This window comes from Acomys minous (genome assembly GCF_964271855.1).
Source record: "Acomys minous genome assembly, chromosome: 14".
Taxonomy (NCBI): Eukaryota; Metazoa; Chordata; class Mammalia; order Rodentia; family Muridae; genus Acomys; species Acomys minous.
Window position 1 is genome coordinate 83622097 of NC_140496.1, and position 13815 is coordinate 83635911.

At 39.2% G+C, this 13815-nt stretch overlaps 1 long non-coding RNA gene across 1 annotated transcript in view; it reads left to right on the top strand.

Annotated features, from left to right (window-relative positions):
* The first annotated feature begins 709 nt into the window (after positions 1–709).
* The window catches only part of LOC311583351, a 234639-nt gene continuing 221533 nt past the window's right edge, over positions 710–13815 (top strand). The window contains exon 1 of the long non-coding RNA XR_014774469.1: positions 710–800. This is a non-coding gene — a long non-coding RNA (uncharacterized lncRNA). The remainder of the gene's footprint in view (positions 801–13815) is intronic.

Genomic DNA, 13815 nt, shown 5'->3' on the forward strand with positions numbered 1-13815 from the left:
GGTTTCTTCATCAGACAGACCTTTCGACATTAGAAGTCTTTTGATGTTTCAAGAAACACAAGATGGCACCAGAGTATGTGAGAAAGTAATATCCCACTCTCCACTCTACTGTGGAGAATGTTCTGTCCATTGGCTAGATCTGTGACCATGTCCCCTGGAGGAGGAGACCTGGTGGCACTCAGAGGAAGGACAGCAGGTTACCAAGAAGAGACTTGATACCCTATGAACATATACAGGGGGAGGTAATCCCCCTCAGGAACAGTCATAGGGGAGGGGAATAAGGGGAAAATAGGAGGGAGGGAAGAATGGGAGGATACAAGGGATGGGATAACCATTGAGATGTAACAAGAATAAATTAATAAAGGAAAAAAAAGAAAGAAACACAAGATGGATTTTGATGAACTGATAATAATCATGTGACTCTAATTCTCATGGCTGAGAGGCACAATGTTTAGAATGTTGTGGAGCCAGGCTGCACGGCTGGATTGTAGGCTTTGAATGAAGGACAGACCCAACTCCTTTTAGGTTTTTGGTCCTGTGGAAGTTGTATTAATACTTTTTAGTATTCATTTTTCTCTTATCTGTAAGATAAAGTAAGGGTTTACAACTTGTGGAATTGTTTAGCACACTAAGTGTGAGACATAAAGTGCTGACATTGCATGTGGTATATAAAGTGTCTAACCTTTATTTCTTGATTTTTCTTTTGGTAGGTGACGATAATCATGATTGTCAGCCAAGCATGGTATCTCAGAACTTCAGAGACCGAGGCAGGAGAATTACCAGTTTAAGGCCAGTCTGAGGTATGTAATGGTTTCCATGTAGCCTCGGGTATGCAGCAAAACCTTACCTTAAAACCTTAACATATTACCTGGTGCAGGGGCACATGCCTGTAATCCCTGCACTCAGGGAGGCAGAGGTAGATGTATCTCAGTGAGTTAGAGGCCAGCCAGGTCCACAAAGTGAGTCCAGGATAGCCAAGGCTACACAGAAAAACTGTCTCAAAAACAATCCTAAATATCTCTAAGCGCGCGCACACACACACACACACACACACACACACACACACACACACACCAATAACCTGAAAATATATTGAACATGTACTCAGATCTCCTTTACCCACTTTGAAAGTGTATTATTGAAGAAAGCGCCATCCCTGGCTTTTAGGCAGTTTGTGATGTACGAAAAGAATTCCTGTTTGGTCTGTTTCATTGTGTCATGTCTTCACTTTGTGTGTGTGTGTGTGTGTGTGTGTGTGTGTGTGTGTGTGTGTGTGTTTGTGGTGCAGGTGCTTGAGTTTCATGGTACATGTTTTGTAGTCATAGGACAAAACACAGGAATCAGCTCTCTCCTACTCCAAGAGGTACCAGCGAGTAAAGTCAAGTCTTTAGGCTTGGCAGCAAACACTTTACCTGCTGAGCCACCTCAGTAGCCCATGACTTATAAAGAGAATATCTTGTGTATTGTGTGGAAGCATCACTTGCCAGTAAAAAGCTAATGGCCTATAGCTGAGGTAGGAAATAGGAGGTGGGATATCCAGGGGGCAGAGAGGATGCTGAGATAGAGCCAGGCATGGAAGAGTTTGTTTGGCAAGATGTGAGGAGGACGGGTGTGTAGTCCCTGAACAGAGATAACCAGGCATGAGGCAGAACATAGATTAGAATAAATGGGTTATTTTAAGTTGTGAGCTAGTCAGAGAAGAGCTTAGCTATATGGCCTAGGTATTTGTAAATATATTTTGAATCTTCTGGAGCCATTATTCCCGGAGCCTAGGGCTAGGAGTAAAAACCACCACAACCAAGACTTACATTTTTAACAGTAATGATTTACATTGTAGGACTATTAATTTAGCGATGAATGCTGGTAACGAGTCTTTGCTTCATTTGGATGCTAAAACAAAATACATGATAGTGTAGCTATAAGAAAGTAAACAAACAAACAAACAAAAAACAACAAAAAAGAAAGTAAACAAGGAAGCTCTCCATAAGAATACAAGATTTAACTTAGTATCTAAAAGAGTAGAAGGAGAAAACCAAGTGAAACTGGGAAGGACTGTTCCAGCAGGGACCATGAAACTTGAGGCTGAAATGGCTCTGGTCCTCAGAAACCTCAGTGTGGCCTTCTCTAGGTCTTTGAAAAATGTGGGTGATTATGTCTGGTGGAGGCAGGAAATGATTTGGGTGTCCCAGCATACCTTGGTACAATCTGGTTCCAGTTTCATCTGCTTTTTGGTTTAAGTTGGGAAGATGCTTGCCAGCAGGAGCAAAGGGACGGGAAATAGCAGCAGGAAGGCTACTTATTGACATTAGGCTCAGTAAAATACTAAAATGTGTTTAACTTTGGGATAATTGAGACAAAGATGATAAAATTCCATTTATAAATATTATATTGTATGAACTTTGTTAAAGTTTCATGAGAAAGTCAGTGTATTTAAGTATTAGAGGCAAAAATGTGATTTTACTGGTACCACTGGGTACCAGCCCCATGAATCACTGCTTTCTGCATGACTTAGTGCCAAGTACATGTGTAACTGTACACAGACATTGTATGGAGACAAACACACATATGTATGCGGATACCAGGAAGCCTGTGTGTACACATTGTGTATGTGAGTACGTATAGACAATGAGGGAGAGATACAGGAACATATGAATGTAACCAGATGTTAGCAACTGGTCAGCCCAAGGAGAGACTGTGGTTTATTATACATACTTCTTGCAAAATTTCTGTAGATTATACATAGTTCCCTGTAGGTTACATATGTTTTCTTGAAAATTTTCTGTAGGTTTGGAGTATTTAAAAATTGTTGAAGGGAAGAATGGATCATTAGTGCATGTTTATTCAAATCTACTTTTCCTTCAATAAATATACTATGATAAAAATGAAAAAGAGGTGCAGTGGTGCCCAGGAGCTCTTTACTCTAGTGTTCATAATCTCTTCATTAAAATTCAGTAACGATGAGTCAGATCACTTATTTTTGAAGAACTGGCAATTTCCTAGATTATCATTTTACCTTATGAGTACTAACAGAAAACATTATTTACTTTTAAAAATAACTAATGTGAGGAAACTTGCTACAAAAAATATGAGCATTTAAATTAGGGAGAATATAGGTATGGGCCATTGCCGAGAAACCAGTTCATTTGGTAATGTGTAACCTGTCCACTACTTAAAAAACAAAACAAAACAAAACAAAACAAAACAAAACCAGATTGTGGGATAGAGATGGCCCAGTGGTAAAAAGCAGTTGCTGCTCTTGCAATGGACCCAGGTTCACTTCCTAGCACACATGGCCATTTGCAACTGTTTATAAGTTCTGCTCCATGGGATCTAAGTCTCCGAAGTGGCCTGCAAGGGCACCGTATGGCTTAGGGCACTAATCTAACTGGAGGATGTGGGAGTGAAGAAATCACAGACACACAGAGAAACTGAGATCGGGTGGGTTATGCACAATGATTGAACAGGACCAACAGTAGTCAGGAAATTCAGTTTATTCTACACAGCGTGAACCAGGAGGTGGTTTAGCTAATTTTGGTAGGAGGTCTGAGTTGGGGAGTGGTCTCAGGTTGGAATCACCCCAGAGGAGGAAGCTACTGGTGAGTTTCTGCCTATAAGGCTGACATCTTGAACAAGAAAACCACAGTTGACAAGGAATAAAATTAATTATCTGAGTATATAGGAAGTGCAGATGAGGTTGCTTACCAGATAGTTTTACAATTAAGCTTAGTAGTTTGGGGGTTAAGATGCTTTTAAGTCTAGATAGATGTTTTAAGGTGATAAAGAAGGGATACAATAGATATGACTTACATTTAGAATTTTAGATGCACCATGATAGGAAAGATGTGTTCTTCAAGGTTGCCAAATGCAAATAGCCAAAACACTACGAGTGTAACATTTATATAATTCCTGATTGGTTCGTGGTTCTTCTTGCTGTAGGTAGTTTATTGTATATATATGTAATAATATAAATGTATATATAAAAATGAAAAATGAAAAAAATAAAAAAAGAAAAGAAAACCACAGTTGACATTTTCTACACTCGCTGCTCTTAGCTAAAGGTCAGTGTTGGTCAGCATTTGAGCTCAGACAAAGCTAAGGCATCGCCCTTCCTCTGAGCCTGACCAAAGCAAAGCCTTGGTATTCCCATGGGTCTAAGACATTTGGGGTCCTTGATATGGGCATGCTTGTGTGAATACTCTACATTTATTCAGGACTTCATTTACTTCCCCACAAGCCCCTCTCATCCTCCCTAAGGGTGCAGACTCATGGGACCCTTTTATGTTGCCCAATCTCTTAACTTCCTTTTCTGTAGGCAGCTAGTGAAAACAGACTGCTTTAGAAGGGGCCATATGCTTAGCACAAGACCATCCATATAATCTCTTTGTTTTAAGGTCAATTGATTTGAGACCTTAATTATATCTGCAAAATCCCTTCACAGCAGTATCTAGATTAGTGGTTGATTGAATAATTGGGAGAAAGTGCATGTATAGCAGAGGTCAGAATCCTGTGAGTGTTTTTTCCTAGAACTTTGTCTGTCATGTAGCACACTCCTTAAACCGTTCTGAGTATGAACCATGCCAACATCCTATAATATAAATAATTAATAATAATAATAATAATAATAATAATAATAATAATAATAATAATAATAATAATTTGGTGCAACATACCTTTTGAACTATAAGCTTGTAATTAGCACATGCATTCAGAGGGAAATGAAGTAAAATTTGGCAGAAATTCAACTTCGCCAACGATGACATTATGTCACAGTTAATTGAGAAGCCAGATGAAAGTGGAGATGTTAAGATGAAGCAGCAATGGATTAGTCTGACCTCTAATTTAAGGGACAGTGGCCTGTGTGCCAAGGGCTTCATGGGTAAGGTGTAGGAGGGAGCGTTGTTGCAGTGCTATCTCAGTTATCTGATTACACTGCTCACTTTGTGTAAGAACTGAGCCTGAGCTGCGGGAAGAGTGGCTGCTTTCTTTTCCGTGGTGTTATTCCTTCCTGGTCTGTCCACTGCTTCTGCTTTCACAGAGGTTTCTTACCTCAGGACACCAGGACTGCTGCTGTCCCGCTCCCCACCCCTTCTGCCCAAGGCTGTCTCCTGTACTTTAGCCTCCTTAGGCCATGCAGGGAACCTTCTTAAAATGTTGCTGCTGTCCCAATAGGCCTTTTATAAGGCAGGAAGATGAATCAGAGGGGCCAGGGCATCTGAACTAGTGTTCTGGGTCGGCCTCCACCAGCCAACTCACTTGGACGTGTCCTTTCAAGACCCATTTCCTTCTCAGATGAATGATTCCAGTGTATTTCAAGGCACCTCCAACTCTAAAATTCCATGTGTCTGTAATAAAAAAATCTACAGCTTTATGACTGAGTTTGCCTTAAGCCTAAACTTGTCCCTCACTGCTCCCTGTTGAAGTCACTTCTGCCTTCTCTTCACAATCTATAACCACAGATATAAGCCGTTAGCCCTGCTCTGGACTATGACGGGCACTTGCCAGTTGAATCAAATCCAAATTCCTTCAAGGAGCATTCAGAACATTCTTAAGTCAGTGCAAAGTCTTCAGGGTGAAAGGCAGCTTTCCCACAGCCTGGTATATCGGAGGCTCTTGCCTAACAATCTTTTCCTGTTTTGCCAATGCTTCCTTTTAATGTCTTGTCATGCCCACCTCTATGTCTTCACTTCCCCTCACTTACGCTCTGCACCTAACATTGCTTCTTGCTCCTCTTATCATTCAACCTGACTTTCAAATTCTCCCTTATGGCTCATCTTTATGACTTTCCTGAGTGTGTGTGTGTGTGTTTTTAATGTAAGTGCGTGTCCTAATCAGGGTTACCATTACTGCAATGAAATGCCACATCCAAAAAGCAGGTTGGGGAAGGAAGGGTTTATTTGGCTTACATTTCCACTTTATGGCCTGTCACTGGAGGATGCCAGGACAGGAACTCAAACAGGACAGGATCATGGAAGCAAGAGCCAAGGCAGAGGCCGTGGAGGAGTGCTGCTTAGTGGCCTGCTCATCATGGCAGCCTGCTTTCTTATGGAATCCAGGAGCATCAGCCCAGGGGTAGCATCACCTATGATGGGCTGGGCCCTCCCTCATCAATCTTTAATTAAGAAAATGCCCCCACAGTCTTGTCTATAGCCCAGTCTTACAGAAGCATTTTCTCAATTTAGGCTCCCTCCTCTATGATCTCTGTACCTTGTGTCAAGATGACATAAAACTAGCAAGGACGACACTCTAGCACTTGCATTTACATTTTCATCTCTCTCTCTTATGGATTGTCTAAATGATAATGACAATCCATAAATTAAGTGTATTACATACCTATCAAGTGTTGAGTATAATTCATTCCTTAAATGCTTTGCTATCCCTATGCTTTATGGATAAAGAAACCAAGACACAAGGAAACTAAAGGCTCCTCTAGGTCTTTGTGACCCCTGGCTTCATATTCCTATAGATCAGAACTCACCATTAAGGGGCACTGACCGTTAAAAGTGCTGTTGATTTATGTTTATTATCTTGTGCTGTATTGCTACATTTGGTAATTAAAGTACTGTCAAGACTCCATTTTATATTCTTTGACTCCCAAACAGATCTGATCCTGGGGCTTGATAGGTACATGTGGACAATCAGCAATAATCAGTTGTTTAAGAGGGATGAAGCCACACTGCTCAGGGCACCTAGGTCTAATGGGTTAAACATAATCAGGCAGATATAAATGTCTTGTACATGTGGACAATCAGCAATAATCAGTTGTTTAAGAGGGATGAAGCCACACTGCTCAGGGCACCTAGGTCTAATGGGTTAAACATAATCAGGCAGATATAAATGTCTTGCCTGGGCAGGAAATTTACAGGGTCTTAATAATACAAAATGTTGAATACTATGATAAAATATGTGTATATTTATATATTATATACAGAAATTTAAAAACCCAACAAAATTTTATTTTGTGTCTGTAATACTAAGTGAAAGATTAAATTATCCTTTGAATATGTATTTAATAAATACTAGCAAGATTATGTCAGTTATTTTAACATCAACATGAAAGGAAAATAGAAAGCTACATGCTACACTTTAACATTGATTTGTAATATGACATCACAGAAGTTTTTGAGGTTGAAAGCTAAGAAACAATTATACATCGAAGTGCACTTTAAAGTTTTTTTTCCTTTTTAAAAATTTATTCTTTTTGGGTATCTCAGGCTGGCCTGGAGCTTTTGTATGACCTGAGCTGGCTTGAAACTTATGGTGATCCTCCTGCCTCAGCCTTTCAATTGCTAGGATTACAGGTGTTAACCACCATATGTATATGTGTGTGTGTATGCATATACACAAATTTTTATGGTGTAGAGTTGTCACATCAGCACGATTCTATACGTACATACATGCAGATGGTAAAAAGATTAGTATAACAACATAAGGAATCTACCCACCATCGCCCTTCACAGCTCATTTTCAGTTTACTCTTTATTTTGGTTTTATCTGGGATATTGTTACAGGACCCTTTTCTGAAATATGGCTTTAGTCTAGGTGCAGTGTAGCCTTGGATGACTTTTCGCAAGCTGAAGCAGGGTTTGCCTGATATTCATTTTGAGAAGGCTGCACTGTTCTAAGTGGAGATTAGAGAACCCGTTGGCACGTGTCAAAGCACAGCTTGTCACAGCCTCGTACTAACTGTGAGGCTGACATTCAGGACTATGAACTTTACCTCCCAACGCGTTCAACCATGCTGCCTGAGAATGCTGATGCTCATATATTCTCCACATGAGAGATTTGATTTTAATCTGTTAATTAATTCAAAAGACTAGTCATGAAAAACCTTTCTGGATCCTTTTACTTATAATTTTCACCAACGGTGAATGCCAGAAAACCAATATTTGAAGACAAAAGCTAAATTTCTGACATGTACTATTCTCAAATATTGTCTGTGAAATCCTCATAATTGGCACGACCCTTGGAAAATGTCATTAGGCAGTTAATGAAACAGGATGGGAGCTCTGTCTTGCAAGTAAGGGTGAGGGTGCAGGTGTAAAAGTACCAGAATGATGGGACTGGACACAGGACTGTAAAGCCACCACAATGGTGCCTGGAGTGGGACTCTAAAACTACCTACAATGGTGTCTAGGGATTTTCAGTGACCAGACAGACTCTGAAGGAAAGGAGGACATTTGTCCATCTTGCCTTCTTCTAGCAGACCTGCCATTCGGGTCAATATATTTTCGTCCCCAAATCTTACTTTTTCCAACATAACACTTTTATTGACTATTTGAGAATTTCACATGATGCATTCCAATCATACTCATGTCCTGGCCCTCCGAGGTCCTTGTGACCTCCTCCCAGAGAAGAGAAGAAAGAAGAAGTCCACATACTCACTGTTGTGTTGCCCATATACTCACTGGAGCATGGTCAAACTCCTAGTGGCCAGCCCCATAGAGAAATCTGAGTCCTCCCCATCCGCAATCCCACTGGAAGCCAATGGATAACATTCTCTAACAGTAAGAAGACTGTACTTTTGGATATGGTATTTTCAATCATGCTTGATAATATAAAGGATTAGAGAAACAAAATCACCAACTTTTTTATGGGAACAACCACATATTTTAAGAGACTAAATAGAAGTAAGTTGAAATAGGAGACCAAAACTGCACTATTTTATTAAAAAAAAATCAAATCAAAAGCAATTTCTTCACAAACAGCTTTTCGAATGGTGGTTGTTTCAGTAACCACAAGCCTCTCATCTTTTGTCTTTTGTAAGTCTTGACTACACATTGACGAAAAATCAATGCCTCTTTCATAAAGATAAATACTTATTGGAAAAGGATAAGCTTTTAAAGACGTGTGTTATATTTTTGGGCAGAGTGAAAAATTGGCACCATAACCATGGGTTTACTCTTTGATTAAAAGTATTTCTAGAACAAATAACCTGCGAGTGCGCATGTGTGTGTAACTAATACAATTAATCTTCACGCTAGATTAACTTGATAAAATATTGACCTAATTTGGGATTAAAAGATTACCAGTAACATTTTGCACTGGAGGCTGCAACATGCCTCATGTCAACTGAATAAAGACAGATTTAACCCCACGCCCTCTTCAGTTGGGGCGTTTCTGAGCTTCTGCTTGGGCTGTGTTTGGATGACCGGCAGGAGTGGAGCAGCAGGCTGCAGGACACTTTCCTAGGTCGCTCAGCTGCCCATGATGCTCAGAACCTCGCAAAGGGGAAGCACAACTCAATGCCAAGCTACACATGTCCAGCTTCTGTTTGTCAAGGGAGTGTGCTATTTGACTCAAAAAACAGATTGTCTGTGAGCCTTTAAAGCATTTTTCATTATGAGTCTATACTGTCCTTTAAAAATATTGTTTAATTGCTTGAAGGTGTCAGGCATTTTTCTATTACATTTAAAACAGATAAAAAGAGATTCCAATTATTTTTCGTCTCAGAAACAGTACTCTTATTTTTATTCCACACAGATTCTTACCAATTATACAAGTCTGGCTTACTATTCACAACACCCTTGGTCTCACTTCTTCAGTGCTGAGATTGTGGGTGTGGCTACTGCCGGGTGGATGTTTAATTGTTTTCTATGATTTTGGTTATAATTTTTTGGAGAGCTAAGAAAGATTTTTACCGACCGGTTACTGTGGACAGAAGAAAAGGTGTTTCTTTTTTTTTCCCCCTCATGGACAACGGTAAAACACGTAAATTCTGCATTACCCATGGAATCTGGGATAAGCCTGTAATAACACATAAAGTAAATAACTTTCAAGAATAGCATGAAAATTATAACTTTGAAAAAATGTGCATCAAACCTTTACATGGAGGGGGGGTTCCCATTCTACCAGCTTTTAGGTCAATAAATGCTTTGTATGTATTGATGGATGGATGAATAGGCCAGGCTGGCCCGAACACGTAGGGAGAATAGAAACTATGATCATAATAGTGCTTTGAAAGATTATAGCTGAGGGCTTCACAATGTTAACTATGAACCTATCCCCAATCTCCCGACTACCAGAACCCCCTCCTGTTGCATTTGAAGGCTCTTAGAAAGTAAACATATCTCTTAGAAAATTACTTCAGAGTTTCATAATATCTCTTATCCTATTTGCTTTTCTCATAATGACACTCACCATAATTAATTTAGTATCTGGAAATTAGTCAGTTAGCAGCGTGCAGTTAAGACATACAGATACACATATTTTCCTTGCTTATTGATGCTCACTTTTATTTTTAACATGTTTATTGAAATCCTTTGATGGGTCATGTTCTGTGCTATGTTTAACCAGGGATGTTTGTGTGACCATGGGTTTGGAACTATTTCCCTGGAATATGGTAGGCTCATTAGCGGATACATAACTGAAAACAATGTCTGTCCTTATCCCAGAATCCATAGTTTGACAAGGATGAATAGGGCTTCTACCACTCTACTTTCCCATCCCCAACTCTAATGTAAAATTTCCTGTTCTGTTACTTCTCTTTTTCACTTCTTATACTACTACACCCTATCACTCCTCCTTTTGAAAGATCCATCATCCCATGATTCTTACTAATTTTCCAACATAAGTGGGTATTCCAAATGAACCATACATGTCTGAAGAATCAAAGCTAGTGTCCACAGGTGAGAAAAACACAGAGAAAGCATCTTTTTGATCTTGGTTACCCAACTCAGAAGGATTGTTTGCACTTCCATCCATTTACCTGCAAATTTCATTTTTCTTAAGCCTGAGTAATATTCCATTGTGTAAACTTACCACATTTTCAGGATCCATTCATCGGTTGATGGACATCTAGGCTGCTTCCATTCCTAGTTGCTATGAATGGAGCAGCAATGAACATGGATGATATACAGAATCCTTTGGGCAGATGCTCAAGCTGGGTCCATGTGATAGATCTATGTCTATTTTTAAAAGGCACATTCTCACTGATTTCCATAGAGGCTGCACAAATTGGTATTCACACTGGTACTCAAAAAGGGTAGAAGATTAGAATAAGGGTACCCCTCGCCTGACTCCCTACACTCCTACAACCATCTGATTTTTGACATTTCACAAAACAATCCAATAATACACATCAGAGAAAAGACATCATCTTCATTAAGTAGCACTGGTAAAACTAGATAGTTATCCGAATGGATTCTTGATCCCAGCAGAAGATCTAACACCCTGAATGTGATAAAGGAATAAGGTGATATACCCTAACTCCACTGCACAGGAAAGGACTTTCTGAACAAGACCCCTGTAGCACAGGCACTAAGATTATCAATTAATACATGGGACCACATGAAACTAAAAAGCTCCTGTACAGTGAAGGACACCATCAGTCAAGTGAAGAAGCAGCCTACAGAATGGGGAAAAATTACTACCAGCTATAAATCTGACAGCAGCTTAGTATACAAAGATGTCATAAAACTAAACATCAGGAAAGTAAACAACCCAATTAAAAGGTGGGGCATGGGACTAAGCAGAATTCTTAACAGATGAAAAACAAAAGGTTGAGAAACATTTTAAAGATGCTCCTGATCCTTAGCCATCAGGGAAATACAATCAAAACTACTTTGATGCTTTGACTCACTCCAGTTGGAGTTCTAAAATGCACATTCTGCTTTGACTTACTTTGAATTTAATTGCTTTAACTTAAAATGGTATCATAGCCTCTTTAGAAAATACGGCCCGGTAAAAAGTAAACACCATCTACCTGGGCTCTGGTTGCTCTGGGAATGGTTCTTGCACTGGAGATGGGGGTGGAGAAAGATGCAGTTTCCTTTGCAGCACATTTACTAAAATGGATGGCCCCGAGGAAATAACAGCTTTTATAATGACTGAATGCTCTCATCTGAACATGTAGAAAATAGTATCTGTTACTTTTATAATTAGTAATAGCTATGGCATTTAATGCTGATTTTTTTTTGGGGGGGGCTTACATTCACAATTCAATATATATTAAAAACGTGCTTTAAAATCTACAATCAGGGCTCTGAACCACTATGGATGGTGGCCACAGGGACAGCTCTCTCACTGACTTCTTGCTTTCTGTTCTTTCAGTACTATTAGTCATTTCCTCCCCCTGTTCCCAGATATTTTTATTCATAAATAACAAAGTCATTTTGGAGTCTACATGGGTTTGCCATTTTATCTCTGCAAATGCATGACACACTGACCCTTTCTTCATTGTTTTTCATGTATAGAGATGCATAAAAAAAAAAAAGAAAAAAATAACAGAAGAAACGGCTATTTCTCAGAGATCCCATTATTCAAATCCATCGACTCTGTCACATATGGTGGGTTAGACTTCAGATGTTTTTTGCAGATAAACGTGCTTGCCTTTTAGCAGGTCAGAAACAGATTAATAGGAAAAATGAGTGGTAATCTTTCTTTCAGCATGTGCACTTGTGTCCGCAAGATAATTAGTGCTCACAGTACAAGAAAGGAGCAGAGAAGTACAGAGTCATAATTTGTACTGGTACAAAGTTCCAGTTTTGTACAAAGCACAAGATTCCTAGTGCGTGCCAAAGCAAAGGACAGAAAACGTGTTTCTCCTGACTGAACTTATCCTTGTGTACTATTAATATTGTTCAGTCTAGCAGAATTTATTGGGCAAGTGGCCATGACATTTGTACTGGCTATAACATAGAGACAAAGAAAGTTCTGTGGTAAGAGGAATTCTACTACTGTTTTCTGCCTGTGTCTGCTCAATGTGTTCATGAGTTTCTTGTTTCTATGTTTGACTTAAGACCCCTTTTCTCTCAGCATTGTACAATGTTTTTGTCCCAATGCTGTTTATGTTTTGGTCCTTACTCCTTGTCCTTACTTTAATTTAGGAATCTTTATTTTATACACCCCATAGCCTTTGGAAATTCTTTCATCTCTCTCTGTTGGTAGAATATTTTATTCTCTTGACCTTGACTAGTATAGGTAGGCCAATAGCATCAATAATTAACCCATGTTCTTAACATTCTGTTTCTGCCTTTTTCACTACCTTTGGCGTTTTTGCTGGCTTCAGAAGAACCAGTTTCTGGAAACAAGAATAAGTTTCTTGGTCTTTGGTTGCTGTTCTTGCAGGACACCATCTCTGGGATACTTAGTCAACAGGACTCTTCCGTTTTATAGCCTGTAACTATCTCAAGCATCATTATGTTGCTCAGATGATCAAGCCAGGATCACACCTCCAACCAGACACATCCAGGTGTGAAAGGGATTTTGTTCCTTTCTATATATGTGTGAGAATATTCACAAAGAGGGGGAAGTGATGATCTGTAATACAGGTATTGGATCCCACTATTAAAGCCAGTTAGTTTAAGGACTTTCAAGATTTTTTAATGTCCCCTTTATCCTTCAGCTTCTTTATTCAACACCGAGGATTTATTCCCATGACTAGTATAGTCATGAGGAAGGCAGATCGCCTTAGGCCTACAATATTTGGCGTTTCCCTTAGGTTTGAGAAAATGGAAAAAGGGTGCAACTTACTTTGAATTCTTCCCTACAGGGGGTTTTGTTGAGTGACTCAGTAATTGCTACCTATATAATATCTTTCGAAGCGTCTTTTTCCTCTGCCAGTCTTTTAGCATATTTAAAATTGTAAATATTTGGAGTTTTTAATATGACTCCAAACCATAGCCCATTTGTTTGTTTTTCCATTGCTTCTTCTGTGTACATAAAGTGAATGGCAGTTAAATAATGTTCTCTCATTCTACAAACATCCTTTGAGGTTTTCCATACACTTTCCTTCTATTTCAACATGGTTTTCTAAGTAGTTATACACGGGGTTATTTTCAATATTATTTTACTGCTTAAGATGAAATATATTTTAAC